The sequence below is a fragment of the Babylonia areolata genome, chromosome 34 (assembly GCF_041734735.1).
Source record: "Babylonia areolata isolate BAREFJ2019XMU chromosome 34, ASM4173473v1, whole genome shotgun sequence".
NCBI lineage: Eukaryota > Metazoa > Mollusca > Gastropoda > Neogastropoda > Buccinidae > Babylonia > Babylonia areolata.
The window spans coordinates 12760361-12767860 of NC_134909.1; the positions used below are offsets into that span (position 1 = coordinate 12760361).

Here is a 7500-nt window from a genome sequence, read left to right on the forward strand (position 1 = left end):
ATAGTGTTTGGTGGTATGGGTGGAGTTCAGTTGGGTTGGGTCAAGATGCTCAGTACTCACACTACTGGGGGAGGGGGGGGGGGGGGGTGTGTGAATAGGTCGGTAGGTCGAGTCGGGATTGGGAGGTCGGGGGTGGTAGTAAGGGGTTGTGGTAGTAGAAGGGTGGTAAGGGATGATGGTAAGGGGTTGTGGTAGTAAAAGGGTGGTAAGGGATGGTGGTAAGGGGTTGTGGTAGTAGAAGGGTGGTAAGGGATGGTGGTAAGGGGTTGTGGTAGTAGAAGGGTGGTAAGGGATGGTGGTAAGGGGTTGTGGTAGTAGAAGGGTGGTAAGGGATGGTGGTAAGGGGTTGTGGTAGTAGAAGGGTGGTAAGGGGTTGTGGTAGTAGAAGGGTGGTAAGGGATGGTGGTAAGGGGTTGTGGTAGTAGAAGGGTGGTAAGGGGTGATGGTAAGGGGTTGTGGTAGTAGAAGGGTGGTAAGGGATGGTGGTAAGGGGTTGTGGTAGTAGAAGGGTGGTAAGGGATGGTGGTAAGGGATTGTGGTAGAAGGGTGGTAAGGGATGGTGGTAAGGGGTTGTGGTAGTAGAAGGGTGGTAAGGGATGGTGGTAAGGGGTTGTGGTAGTAGAAGGGTGGTAAGGGATGGTGGTAAGGATTGTGGTAGAAGGGTGGTAAGGGGTGATGGTAAGGGGTTGTGGTAGAAGGGTGGTAAGGGGTGATGGTAAGGGGTTGTGGTAGTAGAAGGGTGGTAAGGGGTGATGGTAAGGGGTTGTGGTAGAAGGGTGGTAAGGGATGGTGGTAAGGGGTTGTGGTAGTAGAAGGGTGGTAAGGGGTGATGGTAAGGGGTTGTGGTAGTAGAAGGGTGGTAAGGGATGGTGGTAAGGGGTTGTGGTAGTAGAAGGGTGGTAAGGGGTGATGGTAAGGGGTTGTGGTAGTAGAAGGGTGGTAAGGGGTTGTGGTAGTAGAAGGGTGGTAAGGGATGGTGGTAAGGGGTTGTGGTAGTAGAAGGGTGGTAAGGGATGGTGGTAAGGGGTTGTGGTAGTAGAAGGGTGGTAAGGGGTGATGGTAAGGGGTTGTGGTAGTAGAAGGGTGGTAAGGGGTGATAGTAAGGGGAATCAGGAAAAAGAGAGGCGGGAGGGTCCCGGGTTCGAATCTCGGTGACGGCGCCTGGTGGGTAAAGGGTGGAGATTTTTCCCATCTCCCAGGTCAACAAATGTGCCCACCTGCTTAGTGCCTGAACCCCCTTCGTGTGTATACCGCAAGCAGAAGATCAAATACGTAACGTTAAAGATCCTGTAATCCATGTCAAGCGTTCGGGTGGGTTATGGAAACAAGAACATACCCAGCATGCACCCCCCCCCCCCGAAAGCGGAGTATGGCTGCCTACATGGCGGGTTTAAAAACGGTCATACACGTAAAAAGCCCACTCGCGTATATAATATACGAGTGAACGTGGGAGTTGTAGCCCACGAACGAAGAAGAAAAAGAAAAAGAAGAAGAAGGAGATTCCCAAAAGCAAGCTAAAAGACATTGCGAACACATCGAGCAGCAAGCAACAAGCTTTAAGCTTACGGTGTGTGCTCGGAAAACTGCTCCGTCTTATTATGCACACACACTGAACAGCACATAACACAGCGGCAGTTAGTTATGATAAAACAGCATCATCAAACATATCAAATCCTTTTATTGTTAGTTAGATGATTATTTATTCCTTTATCGATACTTATTCCGATTCAGGGATGGAACGTGTTCACGAGTTCGGGCGGAAGAAAGGTGTGCTGCCAGCAGAACTCCTCTCATGAACAACAGACAGACAGGTTGGTATGTCTCCCAGATTATCTACCCAGAGCGCAGGCACCATCCTTCGAACTGTGAATCCTTCATCAAGCCAATACACGTTCCCTGAATGATGGAAGGGCGCTGGCCATTATAGGTCGTAAAACTGCAGTCTACCCCGTAGGCTGGATTCCCTCCCTTCCCTCCCCCCCCCCCCTCCTACCCCCTTTGTCTCACTCTCTCTGTCTGTCTGTCTGTCTGTCTCTGTCTCTCTGTCTGTCTGTCTCTGTCTGTCTGTCTGTCTCTATCCTCCACGTCTGTCGGCCATTGATCGAGGTGACTGACTAATTTCTGTCTTTTCACTGGTGACTGTCAGTGCCTGTCCCAGCCCGCTACACACCGTGCCTGCCTCATCGGTGACTGTCTCTCTCACAACTAAAACCCCTCCCCCTACCTCCTTCCATCATCCCTCTCCCCCCACCCCCTCCCCGCCCCCTCCACCAGCCCCCCACGCCTCCCCCTGGCCCCCCATCTCCCCCCCCCCAGACCCCCCCCCCACACACACACACACTCATCTCCCCCGACCCAGTCGGCGAAACGGTCAAGACGTCTAACCCCTCCTATCCTTCACCTTCTCCTTTACCTACCTCCTCCTCCTCCTTCCCTCCTGTCCCCTTCTCAACCTCCCTCCCCCCCCTCTCTCTCACTCCCTCTCCCTCCCCCCCCTCCCTCTCCTCCTAAACCAGCGGGGTCCAGACGTGTGTGTTAACTCCTCCTTCTCCTATGTTCCTCCTTCTCCTGTTCACCTCCACGTTCTCCTCCTCCTCCTCCTCCCGATCCCTCCTTCTCCTCTTTCCTCTCCCTTCTATCTCCCTCCCTCTACCTTCCCCCCCCCCCTCCAAGCACAGTCACGTGACTGGAAAAGCTCCAGAAAGCTTTTTTTTTTTTGCGCCACCATTACTGTCATCATCACCACCACCACCACCACCACCACTACTACTACAACTACTACTACTACTTCTACTTCGCCCGCCCCACACCCCCGCCTCCCCCTCCACCAACCCTCCTCTCTTGACTGTCGTATGGTTAATAAGACGTCTACGTCGAAAGATTGTCTTACACATCCCCTCTCTCTCTCTCTCTCTCCCTCTCTCTCTCTCTCTCTATTTCTTCCTTCTCCCTCTCCCCTTGTTCCTGTAGATTGAGTGATGGCTTGTTATCGATTGGTTGGTTGGTACCTCTCTCCCATCCCCCCCACCCCCACCCCCTTCCACCCCCCCGTCCCCACCCCAGCCCCCACTCCGCGCGCGCGCGAGACTGGCTGTGTATGTAGTATTATACCCTGGTGTAGTGGTGGGGAAAACCCGGTCTTTGTTTTACTACTCCTTCTTGACTGATGCTGGCGAGTAAGGTTCATCAGTGAAGGGCTGTCTGTCTGTCTGTCTGTCTGTCTGTCTCTGTCTGTCTCTCTCTCTCTCTCTCTCTCTCTCTCTCTCTCTCTCTCTGTCACCTGACTGGAATATATAGGACAGGGCTTGCAGGTCAATCACACAGGATCTGAGTGTGTAGACGTATTGACGGGCGCGCGCGTGTGTGTGTGTATATATATATTATATGATAATTATGCTATGACCATCCGTTGTTCGGTAAATGATAAGGTTACGTCACTAAACGTGAAGTTAGTTGATGATAAAATATGATGTGGTCCAATGTGATATGACAGGTTACGCACCCCAGCAATGAATGTATGCATTAAATACATACATTATAATTATGTATTGTCTGTCTGTCAGTTCTGTCTGTCTGTCTGTTTTGTCTATCTGTCTATGCATGTATGTTTCCTGTTGCCTTTGAAATAGTTGTGTGTGTATGTGTGTGTGTGTGTGTGTGTGTGTGTGTGTGTGTGTGTGTGTGTGTGTGAGGCATTGTCGGTGTGTCCGTCTGTCTGTCTGTCTGGATGGGAGGTCCGACTGGCGTTCCGAAGGGGTGGGGGGGGGGGAAGCCACCCCCACTCCCCACCCCCCACTCCCCACCCCCCACTCCCCTCTCCCCTACTCTTCTCCTCTTTCTTTACTACACCTACTTCCTCCCTTCCTCCCTCCCTTCCTTCCTTCCTTCCTTCCTTCCTTCCTTCCTCCCTCCCTCCCTCCCTTCCTCCCTCCCTCCCTCCCTCCCTTCCTTCCTTCCTCCCTCCCTTCCTTCCTTCCTTCCTCCGTTCCTTCCTCCCTTCCTTCCTTCCTTCCTCCCTTCCTTCCTTCCTTCCTTCCTTCCTCCCTCCCTCCCTCCCTCCCTCCCTTCCTTCCTCCCTCCCTTCCTCCCTTCCTCCCTTCCTTCCTCCCTCCCTCCAAAACCTCACCCCTTTCATCCCCCCCCAACTCACCCACCCTCTGCTTGGCAGATGTGGTGTAGCTTGTATGGATTTGTCCGAACGCAGTGACGCCTCCTTGAGCTAACTGAAACTGAAACCACCCAGCCTCTTCTTTCTGGTTGGAAAGTAGGTGGGGTTTTTTGTTGTTTTTTTTCGCTTTTTTTTTATTTTAATATTTTTTACCCTGTCTATACCTTCCCGATTCGGCACTTGTCGATACCGCAGGGAGGATTGGGGGGGGGGGGGCTTGGGGGGGGGGGAGGAGGAGGAGAGGAGGGGGGGTGGAGGAGAGGAGGGGGGGAGGAGAGGAGGGGGTCATTTGCCGTAGATGGGTCTTGTCTTGTGACTTTCTTGTTAGTCACAGTAGTTGTGAGGAGGAGGAGGAGGAGGAGAAGGAGAAAGAAAGAAAGAAAAGAAGAAGGAAAAAAAAAAGACCAAGAGAGGGAGAGGGATGGGTGGGTCGGGTGGGGGTGGAGGGCAGAGTCACTCAGCCAGCAAGGGACGATAACTCGCCTACCCATCTCCTTATACTCCCCTCCCACCCACCCACCCCCCGCCCCCTCCACACTACATTTACCATCACCACAACCACCATCACCATCACCAACACCACCACCACCACAACCTACACCATCACCACTATCACCATCCTCGTCGTCTTCATACACACGACGCCTGCGTCTTCGTGTGTGTGTGTGTGTGTGTGTGTGTGTAGGGAGTATGTGGAGGTGGAGAGTGAAGGTGATGGTGGGGGGCGGGTTTGTAGGGGGGTGGGGGTGGGGGGGGGAAGCGGAGGGAGGGGGGGGGTGCCACAGACGGCTGCTCATTCAGTAACTGGATTGGTAGGCTGGCCCACGCGAACGCTCCGAAAGAGAGAGACAGAGAGAGAGAGACAGAGACAGAGAGAGAGAGAGAATGTATGTGTGTGTGTGTGTGTTTGTATGTGTGTGTGTGTGTGTGTGTGTGTGTGTGTGTGTGTGTGTGTGTGTGCATGTGTGTGTGTGTGTGTGTGTGTGTGTGTGTGTGTGTGTGTGATATTACAAGTGCTGCGATTCTACCTGCTTTGTGGATAATTTATGTCCTTCGTATATTTTTTTTTCTTTCGGTTTATACCACACACACACACACACACACACACACACACACACACACACACACACACACACACACACACACACACACACACACACACACACACACACACTGACCACCATTTGTCACTTGTGTCCAGTCCAGAGGGAAAATAGTTAGAGGTGCTTCTCCTTTTCTCTCTCTCTCCCCCCTCCCCCTCCTTCCTTCCTCCCCCCCCCCCCCCCCCCCCCACACCCCCTCTCTTGTCTCCTGGTCCTTCTCAGTCACGTGACTTGGCTCAACCAATCAAGAACTGAAAGGCCCGCACCGTTCGATTCACTTGAGTCTGTCTGTCTGTCCGTCCGTGTTTCTCTGTCTCAGTCTCTGTCTCTGTCTGTCTCTCTGTCTCCCTCGCCCCCCCTCCTCCCCCCCTCTCTCTCTCTCTCTCTTTGTCCCAACCTGTGTCAGTCTCTGTCTGTCTGTCTGTCTGTCTCTGTCTCTCTTTCCCTCCTCCCCCTCCCCCCTCATCTTCCCTTTCCTTCCTTTTCCCAGCTGTGTCTTCTGCCCCCCCCACCCCACCACCCTCACCGCCCCCCTCCCCTACCCCCACTTTGTCTGCTCTCCACCCCTTTCCCTCCTAATTGTTCCTCCTCCTCCCCCCCCCTCTCTCTCTCCTCCTCTTCTTCTTCCCCATCCTTCTTTCTACCTTCTCCTTCCTCTTCAGTCCTTCTTCCTCTTCTCCCTTCTCTTCTTCCTTCCCCCTTCTCTTCCTCCCCCTCCTCTTCTTCCTCTTCTTCCATCATCCTCTTCCTCCTCCCTTCTCTTCCTCCTCCTTCCTCTTCTTCCTCCTCTTCCTCCTTCCTTCTCTTCCTGCCCCTTCACTTCCTTCTCCTCCTCTTCCTCCTCCTTCCTCTTCTTCCTCGCTTCTCTTCTTCCTCCCCCTCCTCTTATTCCTCTTCCTCCCCCTCATCTTCTTCATTCCTCCTCTTCCTCCCCCTCCTCTTCGTCCACCTCCTCTTCCTCCCCCTCCTCTTCCTCCCCCTCCTCTTCCTCCTCCTCCTACATCCTCTTCCTCAGTCTCTTCTGCCTCCTCCTCCCCCCTCCTTCCTTTTCTTTCTCTTCCCCCCGCTCCTCCTCCTCTTCTTCTTCCTCCTCTTCCTCCTCCTCCCTTCCTCTTCCTTCGTCCTCCTCCTTCCTCCTCCCCCCTTCTTCCTGCTCACAGAAATTCCCTCCTCCCTCCCTCCCCCTCCTGCTTCCCTTCTCTTCCTTGCTCCCTCCTCCTCCTTCTTACACACTCTCTCTCTCTCTCTCTCTCTCTCTCTCTCTCCATCCCTTGGCTGTCTGGTCTGCGATCGATTTCTGTTCTCTGTAGACTTGGAAGTGAATAGGAGGAGCTGGATGATAAAGAAGGTGGAGGGGTGATGGGGGGAGAAGTGGTTGTGTGTGTGTGCGGGGGGTGGGGATGGGTGGGTGTGGGATGTGGGATGTGGGGGAAGGGGGGGGACGGGGAGGGGCAGGAGGGTGAGGGGGAGGTAAAAGGGGGATAGGGGTGTGGGGTGGGGTGGGGTGGGTGGCTTTACTTGGGGTGAGAAATCTCCTGGGAAGAAAGAGGAGAGGAAGAAGGTGGGTGGGGGTGTGGGGGAGGTTAGGGGGGTTGGGAGGCTGGGGGAGGGAGGGGAGGGAGACTAAGGGGGTGAGGGTGAGAGTTGTGGCTGGGAGGTGGAGTGGGTGGGTGGGTGGGTGGGAGGGAAAAGCGGTGGCTGTGTTCAAAAGGAAAAGAATCGTTGGTTTCGTCGGCTCGGGTTTTTGGGTTGGGTTTTTTTTTGTTGTTGTTTTTTTGTTTTTTTCATTTATTTTTGCATGTATATGAATATGTATATTTTTTCATCTGTTTGTTTTATTTTCTTGTCTTTTTTTCCCCACTGTCCTTTCTTTTTCTCTTCCTGTCTTTCTCTCTTAATTTTCTTGCACAAGGGGAAGCGAGTGAGCTGCCGGCAGCAGCGACAGTAGTAGTAGTAGTAGTTGTGGTAGTAGTAGTAGTAGCAGCAAATACCCTACACACTGTTTATTATTGGTAATAGCGTAAGTGTAGTGGTGGTTGGTGATAGAAGAAAGAGTCGCATACGAGGTTGTTGTTTGTTTGTGTGTGTGTGTGTGTGTGTGTGTGTGCGCGCGCGCGCGCGCGCGCGAAAATTCCGCATTGTTTTCATCCGCCTTGGCTGACTGAGCAAGCAAATATTATTTTTACATATGGACAATTAAAAAAGAGTGACAGTCCACTCATTATTGCC

At 53.1% G+C, this 7500-nt stretch overlaps 1 long non-coding RNA gene across 3 annotated transcripts in view; it reads left to right on the forward strand.

Moving 5' to 3' along the window:
- LOC143277554 (uncharacterized) overlaps window positions 1-7500 on the forward strand; it is a 617781-nt gene that overhangs the window by 446808 nt on the left and 163473 nt on the right. The window contains exon 8 of one of the 3 annotated variants that reach the window (XR_013053759.1): window positions 1732-1811. The exons of the other annotated variants lie outside the window; for them this stretch is intronic. This is a non-coding gene — a long non-coding RNA (uncharacterized LOC143277554). The remainder of the gene's footprint in view (window positions 1-1731; window positions 1812-7500) is intronic. 3 annotated transcript variants of the gene reach the window in all.